At 36.5% G+C, this 13,681-nt stretch overlaps 1 pseudogene; it reads right to left on the bottom strand.

The window, feature by feature from the left end:
- Window positions 1-12,984: 12,984 nt before the first annotated feature.
- Window positions 12,985-13,084, bottom strand: LOC125112246 (uncharacterized; annotated as a pseudogene).
- Between the last annotated feature and the right edge of the window lie 597 nt (window positions 13,085-13,681).

Genomic DNA, 13,681 nt, shown 5'->3' with positions numbered 1-13,681 from the left:
TATCTCAGAGATCTCTGCACACACAGGTTCACTACAGAATTACTCACAAGGAAACAGGTTAAGTGTTTGTCAATGGATGAATGAATAAAAAGATGTGAAATAGATAGATAGATAGATAGATAGATAATCTGTACATATGTGTGTATATGAATGTTATCTAGCCATGACAAAGAAGGAAATCCTGCTGTTTGTGACAATATGGATGGCCTGAAGACCTTATGCTAAGTGAGCTAAGTCAGGCAGAGAGCAACAAACACTGTATGGTATCATTTACATGTAGAATATATTAAAAAAAAAAAAGAACTTGTGAAAACAGAGTAAAATGGTGGTTACCACTGGCTAAAGGGGGGGTTAATTGGGGAGATGGTAAGGGTATAAACTTACAATTAGCAGATAAATAAGTTCTGAAGACCTAATAATATAGTGATTATAGTCAACAACACTGTACCATAAACTTCAAAGTTAAGACTTTAAATCTTAACAGTTCTCCACACAAAAAAGAAATTATAAAGATATTAGTATGGTAGTATGTAATTACTACACTATGGTAGTAATTACATTGCAATATGTAAAGGTATTAAACCAACACATTGTGTACCTTAAACTCACACAGTGCTACGTGTCAATTATACCTCAATTTTTAAAAAATTTAATATAATGACGATCAGCAAAGCCAAAAGAAAGATATCTCAAAAAGACCAATACAATTCACAAATTTTTTAAATGTATTTTTAGGGCCACACCCACAGCATATGGAGGTTCCCAGGCTAGGGGTCAAGTCAGAGCTATAGCCACTGGCCTACACCACAGTCACAGCAATGTGGGCTCCCAGCCACACCTGTGACCTACACCACAGCTCACAGCAACACTGGATCCTTTAACCAAGTAAGTGAGGCCATGGATCGAACCTGCCTCCTCGTGGATGCTAATCAGATTTGTTTCCATTGAGCCATGATGGGAACTCCCACAAATTTATAACAAGATAAAAAGAGAAAGAGAGAACACCATGACCACCACTACCACCAGTAACAACATAATAAAATGTATAAAATATTAAGCATCTCTAGTTAGGATAACTGGAGATGTAGCAATATTAAAATAATTATAGGTGAGTATTAGGAAAAACTTCATGCCACTAAATTACAAGCCATAAAGACAAGACATCAATTCTAAGAAAAAATGTAGATTACTTTCATTCATTGAAGAAAGATATGAACTTATTTACAAAACAGAAACAGATACACAGACTTTGAAAACAAACTTAATGGTTACCAAAGGGGACAGGGGGAGGGAGAGGGATGGATTTGGGGGTCTGGGACCGGCATGTGCACACTATGGCATATGGAATGGATAGTTAGTGAGAACCTGCTGTAGAGCACAGGGAACTCCACCCAATATTCTGTGAAAAGAACTTGACAAGAAATGGATACATGTATGTGTACAACTGAATTACTCTGTGGCACAGCAGAAATTATCACAACATTGTAAATCAACTATACTTCAAAAAATGGGGGAAAAAAGATGCGTTGTACATATACAATGGAATACTACTCAGCCATAAAAAGATGAAATTTTTGTCATTTGCAACAGCATGGATAGACTTTGAGGGCACTGCGCTAAGTGAAATAAGTCAGACAGAGAAAGACACATGTTGTATATCACTTATATGCGGAATCTATGAAAGCAACAAACTAGTAAATACAACCACAAAGACACCTACTCACAGATACAGAGAATAAACTAGTGGTTACCAGTGTGGGGGGGCAATACAGGGGTGGGAAATATTTTGTAATAACTGTAAATGGAAAGTAACCTTTAAAAATTGTATAAAAATAAACATTTTAAATGTAAAAGACTAAATTTCAATTCTAAAAATTCAAATTCATAAAAATGGCCCTATAATCATTTTCAATTGAACTTGTAGCTAATCCTTCCATAATAAAAATACCAAGTCCAGAATATATTTACAGGCAGATTCTACCTAAAATTGAAGAAAAAGTAAAGCAAATTAGTTGCAGGCAAATTATATTTTCAGATAATCTTAAAAGAAGAAAAGCACACCAATTTATTTTAGGCAATTGGCATATCCCTTATTCTAAAATTTCACAAGGTTAGTACAAGAAGGAAAAATTATAGACAAATTTTAATTATGAATGTAAAATCCAAAGGCAATGTACAAATCCAACGTTAAAATCCAAAGCAAATATTAGCAAATCAAATCAATAAAACAATAAAAACATATTTGAAGAAATAATGGTCAAAATATCCTATATGTTATGTTTTAAAAGCATTAACTTACAAATCCAAGATGACTAGAGAAGTTTGAGAAAGATAAATGCAAAGAAAACCCAAACTGGGCACATTATTGTATTTATACATCACTATATAAATATGGAGAAGGCATAAAAGGCAAATATGGATGCAAAATGCATACCATGTTGCTATTCTCAGGGCATCAGAGGAGGAAAGGGCATTTAAAATGTCTCTACAATGGGAGACTCCATAGCAGTACAGTGGGTTAAGAATCCAACTACAGTGGCTTAAGTCATTGCAGAGGTACAGGTTCACTCTCTGGCTGGGTACAGTAGGTTAAAGGATTTGGCATTGCCTCAGGTGCAGCCTAGATTCAATACCTGGCCCAGGAACTTCTATATGCCATGGATGTGCCATAAAAAAAATGTATCCATAATAAATACATTAATGTAATTCCATTTATTTAAATGCATGTAAGGATGGTCACCAAAGTATTAATGGTGGATATCTTAGCATAACCTTTATTTCTTAATATTTTATGAACTAATGGAATTTGTTATAATGATCATGTATTATTAATCTAATTAATATTTTTGTTAAAATTTTTTACACATTAAAAAAAAAAGCTTAAGTGAGAGGCTTGCATTTTCACCAACTCCAATGATGACCCCGTATAATGGTTTTCTTTATTCATTGAATGTGGCACACCCAGGCATTTTGGTCTAAAATTCATGTGTAAAACATAAAGAAATCCAAGAGTAGAGATCACATACAGTTTAAGATTCTGATCAGTGTCACAATGAAATAAAGAAGACAGAAGGAGTAGATTTAAAGAGGAGAATTAGAAGTTCATTTTGGAGCATATCATGTTTGAACTGTTTGCTATGTCTGCAAATTGAAATATTGAGAGCAGATAGCTTAGAGAGTGTGAAGTTAAAATGACAATCCCAGTTGGATATTTAACTATGAAACCAATAATATATAGGTATTAATTAAAGACTGGATGGGGGTCATAAGAGAATAAAGCACATAGAATAAAGAAGTGCAAGCACATACCCCTGTGGGATGAAGAAAGGAACCAGCAAAAGAGATTAAGATTAGTCAGTAGGATAGGAAAACAGTCAAGTATTATGGTGACTTAGTAGGCAAAGAAATGTCTTTAATGAAGAAAAAGTGATCAGCTATGTCAAACGTTTCTGATAGGTCAGCTAACATTGAACATTAGATTTAGCAGCATGGAGTTCTTCAGTGACCTTAAGATCAGCTTTGAAGGAGTGATAAAGTCAGATGCCTTGGCTAAAATGGAATTAAGAGACGCTTGTAGGAGAGAAAATGAGGAAAACAAAGATAACTCTCAAAACCTTTGGCTATAAAGGACAAAAATGTTTGAACGAAAGGAGATTGAAAATTGAGAATCTAGGACAGTGGTTCTCAAAGGAGAGCAATTTTGCCCCTACCCCCCCAGGGAACATTTGGCAATATCTGGAAAATTTTTGGTAGTTACAACTGAGGCTGAGTGGTAAGAAGCAGGTATACATAAGAATCTTGCGCCCTCTCTCCTCCTACCAATGGAGGAGGCATGGAGGTTATGAGAAGAGCAGTATTATTCCAAGAGTGTATCACTGCCTCTTGATTTGTCCAGAGAACAGAACTGGAATCAGTTAGTGAGTTTACAAGAGGCTGATTTTAGAATTAGTCAAGGAAGATCTTTCAATCAACTAGTTCTTTTCAAAAAGAAAATGGGCAGTTTGGGGTTGTGAGGTCCCCATCAATGAATGGGAGCATTCAAACAAAAATGGTTGACCTATTTTAAAAAATGTCTGCACTTGATAGGATCTGGGCTAGATGAATTCCCAGAATTGCTTCCCAAATGTATAGGCCAGATTTTTTCAAACCTAAGACAAAGATACCATCCAGATTTGGTACTCTTGATTTATCTACCATTCTGCTTCATCCTCTCATGGTTCCTGTAAGATTACATCATACAACCTTCTGAGTATCATCTCCTTGGCTCATCACTGCCAAGTTGCTAGTCTCTTACTATGTTATTAAAGTCCCAAAAAGCCCCACATTTCTTTGTAAGAGTTCCACTATTGCCTTTGAGCATGTTTTCATTTCCAAAGCAAGTCACAGAGATAACTATTATATTTTTAATATACCTAGTATCTTACAATTACTTTTAAATAAATATGCCTTCTCCAAATTAAATATCAACCCCTTGGTGGTGTAAGAAATTTGTTTATTCAGCATCTAAGTAATTCAAAAATCATAGAAGTACCTTCATTTCCTAAGTTATGGGGTTGTGCTACTAAAGAAACAGAGATATTAAATGTCCTCATCAATTCTATGTGGACTCTGTATCTGTATATGCCAGAAGTGCTTATTATGAGTATTTTAGCCTTCTCTATTCATTCTCTACATCAGCTCAGAGATTACATACACAAAAAAAAGATGGACATATTTCAACATTCTCATTTCCCATAACTAGTAAGGAGACTGAATAAGTAATCAAAAATATCCCAACAAAGAAAAGACCAGAACTGTTTGGCTTCACTAGTGATTTCTACCAAACATTTAAAGAAGAATTAATGTCAATTCTTCTCAAACTCTTCCAAAAAACAGAACAGGAAGAAACACTGCCAAATGCATTTAATGAGGCCAGCTTTACCCTGATACCAAAGCCAAACAAGGACACTATAATAAGAGGGAATTACAGGCCAAATCTCTGATGAACACAGATGTATCTTCAACAAAATATTAGCAAACCAAATTAAACAGTATGTTAAAAGGATCATACAGCATGATCAAATGGGATTTATTCCTGGAATGCAGGATAGTTCAATATACACAAATTAACAAATGTAACATGTCATATTAATAGAATAAAATAAAATTATGATCATCTCAATAGATGCATAAAAAGCATTTAACAAAAATCAGCATCCTTTTACAAGAAAAACTCTCAATAAGTTTGTAGAGAAGGAACATATCTCAACATAATAAAGGCTATATAGGACAAGCCCACAGCTTGCATCATACTCAGTGAAAAACTGAGTATCTTTAATATACAATAAAAGCATTCCCTCTAAGATTGGGGAGAAGAGTAAGAATGTCCACTTTCACCACTTTTATTCAACATAATACTAGAAGTCCTAGCCAGAGCAATTGGGCAAGAAAAAGAAATAAAAGTCATCCAGATCAGAAAGGAAAAAGTAATATGGTTTCTGTTTGCAGATGACATGATATTATATATAGAAAATCCTAAAGACTCATTAAAAAATGTTAGAACTAATACAAATTCAGTAAAGTTGCAGAATACAAAATCAATGTACAAAAATAAGTTGCCTTTTTATACACTAACAACTAATGATGGGAAAGGGAAATTAAGAAAACAATCCCATGTACCACAGCATCAAAATCAATAAAGCATTTAGGAATAAATTAAACCAAGAATGTGAAAGATCTGTACACTGAAAACTAAGACATTGATGAAAAAATTTTATTTTTTTTTATTTTTTATTTATTTATTTTTGTCTTTTTGCCTTTTCTAGGGCCACTTCCCGCGGCATATGGAGGTTCCCAGGCTAGGGGTCGAATCGGAGCTGTAGCCACCGGCCTACACCAGAGCCACAGCAACGCGGGATCCGAGCCACGTCTGCAACCTACACCACAGCTCAGGGCAACGCCAGATCCTTTACCCACTGAGCAAGGACAGGGATCGAACCCACAACCTCATGGTTCCTAGTCGGATTCGTTAACCACTATGCCACGATGGAAACTCCGAAAAAATTTTAAAAGACATAAACAGAAAGACATTCTCTGCTCACGGATCAGAAGAATTAATATTGTTAAAATGTCTATATTACCTAGATCCATATACAGACTCAATGCAATCCATATGAAAATCCCAGTGACATTTTTCACAGAAATAGAAAAAATATAACCTTTGTATGGAACCACAAAAGACCCCAAAGAGCCAAAGTAATCTTGAGAAAGAGGAGTAAAAGTTGGAGGTATCACACTTTCTGATTTTAAACAATAACAAAGCTTCAGTAATCAAAACAATATGGTATTGAACAGACCCAAAGATCACTGAGACAGACTAGAGAGCCCAGAAATGAACTCCCGAATATATACGGGCAATTAACTTTCAACACAGGAGCCAAGAATATGTAATGGGAAAAAGGTAATCTCTTTAATAAATAATGTTGAGAAAATTCGATGTCCATATGCAAAGAAACTGGGCCTCTATTTGACACCACTCACAAAAGTAACTCCAAATGCATTAAACACTTGAATGAAAGACCCCAAACTAGAAAACTCCTAGAAGAAAACACAGAGAAAAATCTCCTTACATTGGTCTTGGCAATAAATTTTTGGAGTTGACACTAAAAGCAAAGGAGTAAAAGCAAGAATAAACAAGTAGGACTATACCAAATTAAAAAGATTCTCCACAGCACAGGAAACCACTGACAAAATGAAAAGGCCTATGGAATCAGAGGAAACATTTGCAAACCACATATCTGACCAGGGGTTAATTACTCAAGATATACAAGAGCCTCCTACAACACAATACTGAAAAAAAAAAAAAAAAAAAAAAACAGGAGTTCACATTGTGGCTCAGTGAGTTAAGAACCCAACGGTCTCCATGAGGATGCAGGTTTGATCTCCCTGGCTTCACTCAGTAGATTAAGGATCCAGTGTTGCCACAAGCTGTAGCATAGGTCACAGATGCAGCTTGAAACTGGCATTGCTGTGCCTGTGGTGCAGGCTGGTAGCTGCAGCTCCAATTTTACCCCTAGCCCAGGAACTTCCATATGCTGAAAGTGCGGCCCTAGAAGAAAAAAAAAAATCAAAAATGGGAAAACCACCTGAATAGACATTTTCCCAAAGAAGATATACAAATGGCCAAGAGGTACATGAAAAAGTTCTCATCGCTAATCTTCAGGGAAATGAAAAAAAAAATGAGATATCACCTTACATCTATTAGGATATCTATTAGCAAAAAGACAAGAGAATACAAATGCTGCTGATAGAGATGTAAACTGGTCCAGCCACTATGGAAAGCAGTATGGAGCTTCCACAAGTAATAAAAAAGAGATCTCATGATACAGCAACCCCACTTCTGGATATATATTTAAAGGAAACAAAATCCCTATCCCAAAGACATATCTGTATTCTCATGTTCATTGTAGCATCAATCACAACAGCCAATATATGGAAACAACGTAAATGTCCATCAAGAGACAAATGGATGAAGAAAATGTGATGCAGAAACATACACACAGGAATATCCCTGAGCCTTTAAAAGGAAGGCAATCCTGTCATTTGTAAAACATGGATAAACCTGGAGGGCATTTTTCTATGTGAAACAAGGCAAACAGAGAAAGACAAATACTTATCACTTACACATGGAATCTGAAAAACAAATTTTCGAACTAATAGAGACAGTTAGAATGGTGGCTATCAGGGGCTGGGGGTGGAGGAAGTAGGCAGAGGCTGGTAAAAGGGCACAAACTTTCAGTTACGAGGTGAATCAGGTCTGAGGATCTAATGTCTAACATGGTTATTATAGTTGATAACACTGTATTGTATAACTGAAATTTGCTGAAGAAGAAAACTTAAGGAGTTCTTGTTGTGGCTCAGTGGGTTAGGAATCCAACTAGGAACCATGAGGTTGTGAGTTCCATCCCTGGCCTCGCTCAGCAGGCTAAGGATCTGGCATTGCCAGGAGCTGTGGTGTAGGTTGCAGATGTGGCTCTGATCCCATGTTGCTGTGGCTGTGGTGTAGGCCAGCAGCTGCATCTCCGATTCGACCCCCAGCCTAGGAACTTCCATATGCCACAGGTGCAGCCCTATAATGAAAAAAAAAAAAATGTAACTCAAGAGTTCTCGACCCCCCTTAAAAAGTAAATATGTGAAGTGTTAACTTGATAGTGGGAATCCTTTCACAATGAATTTGTATATGAAATAATCACATCATACACTTTAAATATATTATAATTTTTGCCATTTTACATCAAAAAAGCTGGAGGAGGAAGTAATGATAATGCATTATAGATTTGATAAATACAGGCACATGTGTGACAAAAATAACACAAATGACTGGATAGAAAGTGAAAGTATGTAGGAATTTCAATCTATAAAGTGTTACAATATTATTTTAAGGTAGACTACGAAAAGGTAAAGATGTACATTACAAGCTACACAGCAATCACTAATAAAAACACAGTTTTTTAACCTAATTAGTAAAAAGGAAGTAAATGGAATCCTAAAAAGATTTTAATTTCCTGTTATAACAGCAGAGTTGAGCAGTTTCAACAGAAACTCTAAGATCCAAAAGCCTAAAATATTTACCATCTGGCCCTTTACAGAAATGATTTGTTGACCCTTGGTTTATACACTCCAATTTAAAGTCAAAGATTCTTGAGGTTCTCTTGTGGCACAGCAGGTTAAGGATTCAGTATTGTCAATGCAGCAATTTGAGTCACTGCTGTGATGTGGGTTCAATCCCTTATCCCGGAACTTCCGCATAGCATGGGTCTGGCCAAATAAATAAATAAAGTCAAAGATTCTCAAATTGGACTTCAGAAAAATGGCTAAATGTGATACCCAAGAAACCCACCTTAAATATAAAGACATGGATAAATTAAAAAGTGGAAGATGAAAGCAGTTATATCATATAAATATGAACTGTAAGCCTGCTGAGTTGACTAAGATCATATCAGATGAGGCAGACTTCATAACAAGTATCACCAGACATAACAAGGGAGGATAAAATGACTAATTCACAAAAAATAACAGCTTTAAATGTGTTTGCATCTAATAACAGATTCAAAATATGTGAGGCGAAAACACAGAATTGACATGAGAAATAGACAAATCCACAGTCATGATGAGAGATTTCAACACTCCTCAATCAGACGGAAAATGAGTCAGCAAAAAGGAGCCTTGAACAGCACCATCAACAAACTTGACATAACAGGTATTAATGAATCCCCCAACTTGAATCCATATTCAAGGGTTGGCAGAACATACAATTTTCATTCCAGTCAGCACAATTATCAGTAGTAGATACTTGTAGCTCAAAAGAGTCCTTGGGGTTTAAGGACCCCAAGACTGAGATTTCCTTTTCATTTCTGAAATTCTATATCGTTTCTGTTGTACAAAATGGGGCAACTAGAAGCCTTGTTGGTGGCCTATTGCATCCACCAACTCTTATATCTCTAAAAATGACTCCTTCCAGAGTTCCCATCATGGGTCAGCAGAAATGAATCTGATTACTATCCATGAGGACACAGGTTGGATCCCTGGCCTCGCTCAGTGGGTTAAGGATCTGGCACTGCTGTGGCTGTGGTGCAGGCCGGTGGCTACGGCTCCAATTAGACCCCTAGCCTGGGAACCTCCATGTGCTGCAGGTGCAGCCCTAAAAAGACGAAAAAATAAAATAAAAATAAAATAAAATAAAATAAAAACAATTGGGACAATCCCCCTTGAATTTTATGTGGGCTCACAGCACAAGCATGTGAAACATCAATGGTAATTATACATTTAGTAGTGGGACCAATAAAAGTGGGGCACAACAGCAGTCCAAACAGCCCCACCCCAGTGGGTGTAGCACCTTCTGTCATAAGCAGCAAACAAGACAGGCTCTCCCTCTCTCTTCCCATTTCCCCCGCCAGAAAGTGAGAAGTAGCTGTGCTATGATTGCGTACCTACTTGGCTGCCCACATGACTAGCTGCAGAAACTGCTCAGTTTGGGAAAAAGTAAGGCTTGCAGTTTGGCCCTTTCAGCAGGAATGATCAGAGATGATTTGTAGCCATGGTAAGCTACCAGTCCTAACCTATGGTATTGATAAAACAACAGATTGGCAAACAGGTTAATGGAACAAAAGAGCAAACTCAGAGAAAGACGATGTATAGGTGAGAATTTAATAAATGTAGAAATGTAGCTATATAGCACCATGAATCAAAGGCAAAAGAACAGATTGTTTTGTATATAATATTAGAGAGAAAACAAAATTGTATTCCTAAATAACATCACATATGAAAATATAATCCAGATAGATTAATGGAAGATAAAATAGAAAATCAATAGAAGAAAATGTCAGAAAATGTATCTGTGATTTAGAGGTAGGAAAAAATTCTTTGTAAAATACTCGGAAAATAGTACTCCTCAGGCAAAAAAAAAAAAATGCACTGGATATAATTACATCAAAATGAAGTATTTTTATTTAATGGAGAAATGACAGACTGTAAGAAAATATGTGGATTATTTAAAACTGACAATGTACAAATATACAAGAAATCCCTTTAAGTGCAGAAGAGACAGATAACCCAAGAGAAAAAAAATGTGCAAAAATATGAACAGACAATTAAAATAGAACAAACCACAAGGGCTAAGAAGGTGATCAAGAGATGTTCATACTCAGTGGCACTCACAGACACAAAGAAAAACCATCATGAACTATCATGGTACCACTGTTAATGTGGTTTAAATGTAAAGCCAGGCAATCCCAACTGTGAGTAGCAAGTGGGGATGTAAGGACCCACATGCACTCCTGCGGGGAGAATGATTGAGCATTCCCAACAGCTATTTAGTTAAATCTAGTGTACACGCACTTTATGACCCAGTGTAACACTCCTAGGTATGTAGTCTAAGAAATTCTCCCAAAGACCCACAAGCAACATACATGAAAATGCCCATCAACTACCTTGCTTATTGTGACAGGGATTCAGAGTAATCTGAATGTCCATCACTGCCTGGGAGACTGGATAGATCAGTTCTGGTGGACACACATGGAGTGTGATGAAACTTTAGGAGGAATGGCCTGGATGTTCACAGGGCACCATGCTTGGCATGTCAATGCTAAATAAAAGAAGTAAAAGGAGATCTATAATTTACCATGATTTCCATAAATTAAAAAAAAAACCAAGCATACAAAAGAAAACCTATTTTGTAACACTATGTATATTCAAGTGATACACATGAAATAAATTCATATCTTTGCCAATGGTGAATAAAAAAAATGAAAGTTGATAATGGGGACAGAGAGGATGGAGGGAGGGAGGGAAAGAGAAAGGGAGGAAGAAAGGAAAGACAGAGGAAGGAAGGAAGGGAGGGAGGGAGAAAAGTCAAAGAAGAAAAATTCTTTTTCTTTTGAAATAGTTTGAGGGAAACAGGCTCAAAAGGAGGTAATAGCATAAGGGAAAGCGCACAAGCGGGAAAGCTTAGGTCTGTAAAAACAAAGGCAAATAACCCAACTTGGATGGAACAGGAGAGTGTTTCAAGAGGAATAGCAGAAGATACGCCTGGAAAGGTAAGTTGGTAGGCTGAATGTGGTCTATTTTTATTTGTTTTTATCTAAAAACTAAGATAAACACTTCACTAATATTTCATATATGGATTGACTCCGGAACTCAGGCTCATAATCAAAGGCATTTGGGATCCATAAGAAAAGAAAAACTTTTTAAAGAGCCAAATTCTGTCACTTCTCCCAGAATCTATCCTAAATCTCTCCTGTCTCAGTGCGGCTAACATCTATGGGCACTTCCTATGGCTCTGTGATGTCATTTCCTTTTGTAGCTATTAGTTCCCTGCAGTGTTTGTGCTTTACTCAACCCCACTGTCTGATAACAGATGTGATTTCCAGCTGTGTCTATATACCAACCACAGCAGGTTCATTAATAACAATTATTAAGTACTTTATGATACAAATTGAGCCCGTAGCAATAGAGAAAACATCCAGTCGTGTGTTTTACGGCCTCTTGTCAGAGCGAACTATAAATTCCCATTATCTCAACATTATCAGCACTGGAAAATGGATCTAAGCATGAGTCATAAATAAAACTACCAAACAGCTCAATCATTCTGGAAAGAGCAGAGCATAAATTAACACTTGACAAGATAAGGCTATATATGAACTTAAATAATAGCTCAAGTCTTCCTGTCAGCTAATTATGCACATTGTTACTTTTAAGACCATCCACTTGTAGTTGCATGGCTGGCATGTTCATTTAGGCACACAATTAGAGCTCAATAAATATGCAGTCCATACACTGCCCTCCCATAATCCTAGAGTTCCTACTAATGATGGATGAAGAACAGTGAAACTGAAGAGAGAGAAGTTGTAACTGAGAGAATGACTCTTGTGACTACAGGGAATTGAAAAAAATTACATTTTCTCTGAATACTACATTTCATAGGAGAAATCATTACATTTGGGAAGACTGATAGACAAGGAGCCACAAAAACTTTATGCATTATCGGTTCCTGGGTGGAAGTTCATATGGATTTTTCAGCCCATTGTAAAAATATTTATTTAATTATCGCTCTGTGTTGGGTCCAAGAGATGGAGACAGAGGAGAAAGGTAAACTGAACACATGAATTCCATTTTGAAAAGACAAATAGCCAATTAACTCACTAGGAACCAAAGACATGAAAATTAAAACCATGAGATAAATTTCTCATGTTTTAAGTTAATTCCCAGTATCAGGGAGGAAGCAATGAAACAGGAAATACAGTCATTTACTTAAAGGTCTCTAAAGGGGTTCCAACCTCAAAAGCCATGTGGCAATATCTACCAACAGCGCTAAAGGTGTCCATGATATCTTTAAATTAAGGTATAGGTGACATACAACAGTACATTAGTTTCAGTAATACAACATGATGCTTCAACATTTGTATAAACTGCAAAATGATCACCATCTAGTTGACATACAAAAATACAAAGAGTTTCGTGAGTCTCCTTTGCACGTTATCCTTGCACAAGAGCCATACTCATCTCTGTACTGTTCCGACTGTAGTGTATGTGCTGCCAAAGAGAGCACAAGTGTCCTGACCAGTAAACTTGGGAAGATTCTGGAGTTCCTGTCCTAGCTCAGCAGTTAACGAACCCTACTGGTGTCCATGAGGATTCGGATTCAATCCCTGGCCTTGTGCAGTGGGTTAAGGATCCAGTGTTGCTGTGAGCTGTGGTGTAGGTCACAGCCGTAGCTCGGAGCCTGAGGTGCTGTGGCTGTGGCATTGGCTGGTGGCTACAGCTCCAATTCAACTCCTTCCCTGGGAACCTCCATGTGCCATGGGTGCAGCCACAAAAAGACCAAAAAAAAAAAAGGGGGGAAGATTGTAATACTGGAAAATTTACCAGGTATTGATTTAGTGCCACTTATAGTGGCAAATAAAATAAAATAAAATAAGAAGACTCATTAGGGAAATGGGAGAATAGTTAAAGTCTAAAAGGAAATGGTTAAATAAGTCATAGTATTTCCATATCATAAACTACCTTCCTGTCATCAAAAATTACTTTGTAAAGATTATTTAATATGAAAGTGTTCACGGAGCACTTGAAATAGGTTGTAAAATGTTATGTATATGATAATTCCAATTATTAATCATATTCTGAAGTTTTTACACACATATATACA

This window comes from Phacochoerus africanus, chromosome 11 (genome assembly GCF_016906955.1).
Source record: "Phacochoerus africanus isolate WHEZ1 chromosome 11, ROS_Pafr_v1, whole genome shotgun sequence".
Lineage (NCBI taxonomy): Eukaryota > Metazoa > Chordata > Mammalia > Artiodactyla > Suidae > Phacochoerus > Phacochoerus africanus.
The sequence above is the reverse complement of the archived record's forward strand: the minus strand, read 5'-3'. Positions and strand labels throughout refer to the sequence as shown.